The sequence below is a fragment of the Macrobrachium rosenbergii genome, chromosome 41 (genome assembly GCF_040412425.1).
Source record: "Macrobrachium rosenbergii isolate ZJJX-2024 chromosome 41, ASM4041242v1, whole genome shotgun sequence".
Classification (NCBI taxonomy): Eukaryota; Metazoa; Arthropoda; class Malacostraca; order Decapoda; family Palaemonidae; genus Macrobrachium; species Macrobrachium rosenbergii.
The window spans coordinates 31,049,603-31,059,247 of NC_089781.1; positions in this window are offsets into that span (position 1 = coordinate 31,049,603).

Sequence of the window (9,645 nt, forward strand, 5' to 3'; positions counted from 1 at the left end):
TGCTTAATTTTTCTCTCTTTGTGAAAAGCCAGTATTTTCCTTGTGCAAGAGTAAATCGCTAGTGTCAAATATTTCTCAAAGTAAGAGAGAAAATACACAATAATCTGATATTTATACGAGGGTTCTTGAGATTTAGGAAATATATCTTTCAACACTGTATTTTCCCTATATTTTAACAAACCTATAACCAAGAAAAGAAGTTTATTCATAGCTGAAAGTGATATCAGTGGTCTACTAGTAATAGCCTTCCTTTTCCAACTTCATATTAAAAAAAAAAAATATGGAAAATTAAGTACATGAATTTTCAATGAATGTGTTCCTGTTTCAAGTGACGAAGCTATGTATCTCATGGTAGCGCCCCAAGAGTCAAGCATTTCATTCTGATATTTTTCTAAATTACATTGAAAGCTAAAGGCGAAAATTTTGTAAACAAATTGCGAAAGTTATTCAGTACAAATACTGAATAATCATAATGTACTTTTTTCATTACCTGATCGTACAGAACACTCGTTCGCTGTCCACAAAATAAAGGGTGACATAATGCTCTCGTTGCACGATACTTATTAAGTTAGAAAACATATAAAAACATGAAATAACTTATTTGCTCATAAGTAGAGACCTCCGGCATAAGTTGTTATTGTTAATCGCTTTCCATCATTTAAGTAGTTTATTATTATTATTATTATTATTATTATTATTATTATTATTATTATTATTATTATTATTATTATTATTATTATTATGATCACAGAGACACTATGCTTAAACTCATAACGGGTCTGAACATAGATTATAAGCTAGCAGCTTGACAAACTTTCTAAAAAGACATATATTTACCTTTAATGCGTACGCTGATTCCAATTCTATTCATTCTCATTTGTTCTAATAGGATCAGATAAATAGAAAACAATAGTTATAAACATTTATGTTACTGACAAATACTCATATACATACTTACATACATACATACATACGGACAGACATACATACACAGAACTTGACAACTAGATTTTTTTTTTAAGAAAGGCTTTCCCATTCAATCAACTACATGAGGGACCTTCAACATAACCTTGATTATATTGTGTTCTGGGTTACCAGTTAAAAATAAGATCATGAAAATTCAGGCTCTCACTATAACACAGATCTCTTTGAACCCAAAATACAAAGATCCAATCACGCTGGATGATGAACACACGAAAAGTGATTAAAAAAAAAAAAAGAGTTGACTGCGTCGGCTTCAACAGAACACAGTATGCAAATGTTATTATCCAATAAAAGGAGACCAGCACTGAATTTCTGCAAGCGTAAAAGATATAAGGATCTAATGTCTTTGATGTTCTCATATTTAAATGAAGGGCAATGTATGAATGAATACAGTAAGACCTTATCACATTACATCATATACGTTGCCATTCTGATTATCGTCAATTCCTCGAAAATGGAAAAACAATCGATATCAATATTTCCATAATGATCTTATTCAATGAAGAGGGGATCACTTATTATGTAGTTCCCACATTTAATTAAATTTCAGTTATATATCATCCTTTAAAAGCACTGAATAAGTGTTCCCCCTCCGTTCCGTTCTTTGAGGAAAGTTTTTTTTTTTTTTTCATTATGAAATCAAACAGTAGATGCCTTTTGTTTGATATTTAATAATAAGCACTATAAAAACTTAATAAGAATTTGTCAAGAAGTTGTTTAATTGATAATGAAACGTTTGACATTCAATTTATGTAGTGAAAGGTAAAGAAATGAGTTTTAATGCTCTTCGTATAAACTCACATGAAAACACGCACGTGTGTGTGTGCGTGTGGTGTGTGTATGTACAGAAGCCACTGTGAGAAAGGTCTGTTGGAATGGACGTGTGGATAATATGTTAAATAAGATCGAGTGAAGTAATGATAATAATTGATGAATTAAGCAGAAGCCATAACAGGTTACAGTAGCTGAAATGGTGATTCAGAGTATTTTGTGACTGAGTATACAGTAGTAGAGTGATAAAAATACTGAATTATTCAGAAGCGGTAGTATGAATAAGAAGACCTAGAATCTACTGAGATTGCGAATTAAGTGTGCTGATAATGAAAGGCGTCAATATTCAGGAAGTGAAAGCACCTACAAGGCAGAGGTGAATAGCAGAGTTACATTGTTCGCCCAGCTACTGATATTTTGGAGGTTCTTTCCAGTTTAGGATTCATTCTCTGAATAATTTCTTCAATAGGCATTCGGAAAATTCACTCTGACCTTTTAAAACTTGCATCATTTACTTCTGTATCTCAAATATTATCTTCCTTTAGAAATGCATAAAATATTGTTCCTCCATCAATTCACACTACAACAACCCTTTCTATCTTTTATTTCATAATCCATTTGTTGATTAATTTTTTTTTTCAGTTTACTCTCCCAGAGAGAAAATCCCATTTTCTGAATAGAGGTTTTACTGTTATTTAATATTCCAAAAGCACTCATGTCTTTGTTCAAACCTCCTCCTCTACCATTTTTATTCTTTCTCTTATAAACCTTGGCATATCACTCCTTTCTGATCTGAAACTAAACTTTAAACCATAATATTTTCTTTTCATTTAACTTATCATTCCATTATCCTGACATGCACTTATATCTTCAAACATCATATCCTTCCACACCTGAGGCAATAGTGTTTTTGCATATTCCTTGTCCTTTTCAAATCAATACCCTATTATCCATTAGTAACTCAAGCATAATGAGCAAGAAATTGGTATTCATAGATGCTAGTTCACGAACTGAGGTGAAGAAGAAAATTGTCTTCTTTTGTTTCCCTTTATAGGTAAAGGTTCTTTAGTATGCTGTATGTATTAACAGTTTATGGAATACTGGAAGTTAGGAATTCCATAGACCATAAAATATACACAAGTAAAGTTACCAAACGTAACCCATGGTTTTCGTACATTTCAATCAAGAGTAAATAACTTCATTTGTTTCACTTTGGTACAGATTAATTCAAGCATTTGGTTACGTATGATGGTGTGGACTGAAGCATTTTTTTTTAGTTAACAACCTATAGGTAGAAATTATATGGGCCTTTCCTGAATTCACTTTTTTAAATAGAATTAAGATTTTAACATTGGTGAACTTTTCCTAATCTTTTAAGGGAAACATTATATTAAGAATATACTTCACAATATCCGCTATAATATTGTTTTCAAACGGATCACCGTCGAATTCATTATATTAAAAGCACGGTGATTCATTTTTTTTATACTGTTATATAGTTGTTTTATTTTGCTGAATTATGTTGTTCAATTCGGTCATTAAATAACTTTTCATGTATGTATAATGATAAAATTCGACTTAGAGCAGTAAATTTCCTTATAATGTCACTTTTACTTTCCTCAGACAGATATCTTCCGAATAGTCTATCTTAAGCCATCAAGCTTCATACAATCTACTGTATTATCATTAGCACCCTTATCATCTAATGAGTCGTTTCTACATTTTTTTCTTTTCATTTTAACATCTTTTATCCTTTTAGCTTTAGGCTTGCAGTTCGTATCCACCTGACCTTTTGCTGTAAATAATTAACTGTCCTCATTCGCTTCTGTCAATAAAGTCAGCCGACAGAAGTGATATCGAATGAATTTGACAATTACCGGATGTATTACTTAATCCCCCCCCCTTTCTCTCAATCTCTCTCTATCTTTGTGTTGGTCTCTCTCTCTCTCTCTCTCTCTCTCTCTCTCTCTCTCTCTCTCTCTCTCTCTCTCTCTTTCCATTTCTATCTATCTAGCTCTCTTCTTCTCTCTTTGATGTCTGGGGAAAGCCCTTTTTAAATTTTTTTTTTCTCACAAGTTAGCATCCCTGAGAGTTATTTTTATCCTGACGTTTTTAGTTCGATGCACCGTAATTCTCTTGTCACAAATAGATGAGCGTGAATAATAGGATTGTCTGTCCTCCGCCCTTCAGTATTTTTATTGGCTTCAGTTTTGACGAAATCGTGACAGTGGTTCAGTGACGGAAAAGGGATGGTAGTCTCAAAATGCAGTTTTATACAAAACAAAACTCAGCTTTTTTTTAAGTTTTCAATTACTTCTCTTAAACTGATTGTCTGGGCATCGACTTTTTGTAGTCACACCCAGATGAAATACTTTCCTGGTCCTGTTTCAAACTTCTACACACAAGGTGGATTTGCTCATATTTTTTTCAAGTTCTGCTCTGCGGTTTTTCTATGTAAAATAAACGGACCTTATAGCTTCTACCATGTCCCCCACCCCCACCCCAACGAAAAACTATTTCCGGTTTCAAACCTCTGCACATAAAGTAGATAAGATCATATATTTTTTCCAAGTTCTGCTCTCCGTTTTTTCTATGTAAAATAAACGGACCTTATAGCTCTTACCATGCCCCCACGCACCCGCTAAAAGAATGGGCGCACAAAGGGAATAGAGCTATTAGATACAGCTTCTGCCAAAGATTCATCTAAAAGAATGATACCTGAAACAATCAATGGGCTTCTTATCTAACTGCTGGATATGTTTAAACTTCTCATTTTCGCCATAAACTTGACTTCGTTCGTCTAGCTACGCAAATAAACCTAAAATAAAGGGTGGCCATTCATCAACTTTAACTCTCAAAACGTCAGTAAATTCACCATCGGATTTGGAAAATATAACGCATAATTATCCTTCTGGGAGCTCACAAAATGAAGTGATCACAGCTGAGAAACGAAATGAATTTAGGAAAAGAGAACATTAGTAGGATATGAAACAAACAGCCAATAAAACAACCATTAATTCATAATATGCTACAAGGCAAAGAGTCGTTTATAAAGGTCTTATTTGTGAAATAATTCGTGGTTCAGGCGAAACGTATATATACCATAATATCTTCAAAGGTCTTGATAAATGCATGAATGTCTGAAGAGTCAATAAAGAGATTCTTTGCTCTGATGTTTTGATTTTGTGAAACTACAGTAAGTAAGGTATATAAGAAAGAATAACTCTTGTTTTGTGGTAAGTAAATAACCGTCATCGGCCACTTTGTTTTGTAAGTCTGAAGATATCGCCTTCTGGTCAAATAGCACCGCTAATAATATCAATTTCGGCCCAAGACCTTTTACCATGAACTTAAAGCAAACTTACGTTAAGCTACACAAATAATCAGAGAGCGTCTGGATTCAAATGTGTGCATAACTCCTCTGACAACAGATCTAAGATGATAAACAAGATAACTACATAAGAACGGCGCTTGCTTCACCAAAGTCAAGTAGATGGCATTACGCTTGAGCGTGTAAATATATTTCTGTGATTTAAATAACCTTTCCTCGCAGAAGCATCTCATTTTGGAAAAAAATAGATAATCCAATTTGTCACACGACTGAAGCATAGCTGAGTTAGTAACGTAGTCTGTTTGCCCTTCTGATGTTACTACAATTGCATCCATTAGCGGCCAACCAAAGCCGTAAATGATTCAATGCTGATGAGCCATTAGCACTGACACTGAAACATGAGCCGAGAGGTGATATAATCATGGTTTGAACAGAGATTCGCTCTGGATCCCATTTTTATTACCCTTTCTGGGAGAGAGAGAGAGAGAGAGAGAGAGAGAGAGAGAGAGAGAGAGAGAGAGAGAGAGAGAGAGAGATTATTAGGTTTCAATTTTTGGGACTGACATTCTTTTGACTCTCAGCCACAATTAATGGCACCAAATTTTGCAAAGAGGACGTTTATGTATATAAATGGGACCATCTCAAAACTTTAAATTTGATTGGTACTAACTTGCATCATCTGTCTTTAATGTGTATAAAGTAGCAGTTAGATTTAGTTAAATTTGATTATGCTGAAACATATCTCATGTCTTGTTTAAGGGTCATTCCTTATAAATAATTGAGTTTCAGAACTTAATGATGGCAATACTGAAATACACCTCGTGTCTTGCTTCAGTTATTTAATCGTCATAAACAAAATATTTTTAGTTATTGCACCAATTTATTGTAAGTTTATACAAATTTAAATTAATTTCAACACAATACGACTGGAGAATCAGAACACACGTAATGATAACAATACATTATTTACAAGCATCAAGGTGAAACATTACAAAGTAATAAGAAAATTCACTGATATTAATGCCAAGAAAATAACATACCGAATTATCGTTTTTCACAAGTATCATATTCTTTGTTCTTTAATCTGAGTAAGTGCCAGAGACCGACAAAAATAAATATCTCTAAATGTCATCCTTATAGCTGTCGTGTGACCTACGTTAGTTAAGTAGCTGAACTTCAGTAAGAGAAACCATTACATTTTAATGAAGTATTACTATAACTCCTCAGTAAATAGCTGAAGCGCTAGATTTCGGAGGACAAATTATTAGTAATCTTCAAGAGCTGAAACCGTAGGTTTTAGGAGAGGAACTGAAACCCTTAGTTTGTAACGAATAACAAGGATGACTCTTTAAGTAAGTAGATGAAAACCTTTTTTTCAAAGAAAGAGAGAAAAAAAACTAGAACTCTGTAATAAATAACTGCTCGAATAAACTGGAAAAAAGAAGAATTAACAGACAAGATGGACAAAAATGGTAACTGACTGAGCATTTTAAGGTTACAGCAGTTTTTATTTTAAAGGTGGAAATCTCTTCCTCGTGACTCATCTTTGAATATTATAAATACACAACTCTCATATATACATTTACAAAGATGTGCAAATATTTTTCACTGTCTCTATATGAAGCAGAAAGCTCAACTGAAGAACCAAGGATTCGTCAGATAAATTCGTGAAGTCATAAAAACAGGACGAAGCTGATAGAAAAAAAAAACACACACACACACATCTATAACCCGGGCAACAAATAAATGTTGGAGTTTACGAAGTTACAAATTAGCGTAAATTAATTATTACAATTACTTCCACATATTATTACAATTACTTACAATCAAAACTTTGGTAAATGAATGTGTTTTGTTGATATGTAGCATCGCTGGGTTTATCTTTGCTACTGGGTCTGTCTTCCAGTTCACGCTATAAAACTTCCAGAGTAACGGATTTGCATTAATTTTCTGGGTCACAGAACATGGATGGATGCCTGTTGGGAGGAGACTGCAACATTTTTGTGAACTTTAGAATTTTCTGCATTTTTAAATGTTGATAACTGGTAATAACATTTCTAACATGGACTAGCCTATGCCTTTTTTTTTTTTTCTTCACTGTCACCATGTATTTAAGATAAGATTTTAAGGTAATTAAAACATTTATGCATTCGAAATATACTGTATATCTACTATACTTATCATATAGGTGTTCGAGGTACCGTTCTCGGCTAGCACTCTGCTAGGCCCGAGTTCGAGTCTTCGGTCGGCCAATGAAGAATTAGAGGAATTTATTTCTGGTGATAGAAATTCATTTCTCGGTATAATGTGTTTCGGATTCCACAATAAGCTGTAGGTCCCGTTGCTAGGCAACCAATTGGTTCTTAGCCACGTAAAATAAGTCTAATCCTTCGGGCCAGCCCTAGGAGAGCTGTTAATCAGCTCAGTGGTCTAGTTAAACTAAGGTATACTTCTTTTCTTCGAGTATCTCGGCTTTAACGCTGGGTATAATATTTTCACGTGCATAATATTTCATTAGTAATATTCAGAGTTATTAGAACAACTCTCTTCTTTACATGATATGCGACATTCTTTGATACAGGCCTTTAAGCACATTCCTGTATTATCTAGCCGCAATTCATGCCACAAAGATTTCATCTGCTCACGGTCTGCGCATGACTTTAAAGTTAGAAATTCTAACTATTATGGAATCAAGTTTGAGACATTTACGTATTTATGTGGAAATTTTCGTTTTTTATATATATATTGCTAAAATGACGATTGCAGGAAACGGTGGATAACAGTGGCTTACAAATAAGTCAAATAGAAATGATAAACTAAAGAGGTATTTAGAATGCGAATATCCTCATAATGCTGTTAAGGAAATATCATTTTAGAGGATAAAATATCTTATCAGAAATATAAGTTAATCAGGTTTACGCGCGAAAAACATTGTATTACGAATAAAAAGCAAAGCAAATAGTAAAATAATTTTATTTTCTACGCCACTATTAATAATTAAAGCACCAGGTCTAAGCAGTAATACGATAATAATCGTCGAGTTGATAATTGACTGTTATGGCCTCTTGTCCTCTAATACACACATACATGCATAAATAAATAAATATATATATATATATATATATATATATATATATATATATGTATATGTATGTATGTATGTATATATACTGTATACATACATACATACATACATACACATATATATATATAATAATATATACATATATATATATATATATATATATATATATATATATATATATATATATATATATATATATTTATATATATATATATATATATATATATATATATATATGTATGTGTATATATATATATGTGTGTGTGTGTGTGTGTGTGTGTGTGTGTGTGTGTGTGTGTGTATGATGACTACCCATGCTTGTGATGTGCTCTCATAGGTATATTAGTATTTAAAGTTATCAGTTTATTAAAGTCTAAATCTACATAGCAATGGCATGATAACATTATTATTTGAAATCACGAGGTATATCAACATACGTCAAGTCACTCAATGAGATGTAAATTGATATTTAATGCACAAGAGTCAGTGGAATAATAGTCATTTACATATGGTAATCATTATGCAAATTTACTTACATTTAATTAATGCCTGTTTCTTTGGGAGCCACCAACATGTGAAGGGGTGTACTGACGATTTCAATGGTGATCAGTCCTTTTCCCCTCTGCATAACCTCTCTCTCTCTCTCTGTCTGCCTTTTCTCTCTTTAATGATTCTCTCTAATGTTTCTTTGGAATCATTTAAGCCAGACTTTCATCACCCGCATGTAATGGGATGCCAAACTCGTTCTCCCCTCCCCTTGGTAGCTAGTGCCGTCAGTATACCTCACTTGGTGCACTGTAGGCATTACTGCAGGGTGTTTGCTACGTCCTTTCGGCCCCCAACAAAAGCCGCTAGGTAGCCTTCCACTTTACCTCCGTCCCAGATTTCTTCACTCAGTCTTGCTGTCTAACCTTTCTAACTGCTACTTCTAAGCACAATTTTTTTTTTTTCGGTTCCAACTGTAGATACTTGTGCTTCATCGCCTTTATTTTCTGGATCTATTCGTTTTGCTGCCAAACCACTCCAACTCCCTCATTTCATTGTCTTATGCACTAAATGGCCGAATGTGCCTCATTTCTTGGCTTGCCAGCCTTATATAAAAAATCATATCCCCTCCTCCACACCGAAATATTTCAGGAATTATCCGTATGCAATTACAGCAGTAGATACAACTCTTGAATGCCCCTTTGGAATCCGGTGACATCAAATTTGTATAGGTACTTTAGTGGCCTTACAGAACCTGATTAACTATTCAATAAGAGCTTTTGACCAAATAGGGAGGCATTTCTGTCACTGCCGTATGGGTCTGTCAATACCTATTCAGTTATATATGTTTACGAAATATATATAAAAAATCTCAGTTTTTAAAATTTTTTATTTTGCTAATTCGACGGGCAGTAATTCCATTTAAAATATTTTACATTTATCCAAGTGAATGAACATGAATAATTTGTTCCCTCTCATACATGTAAAG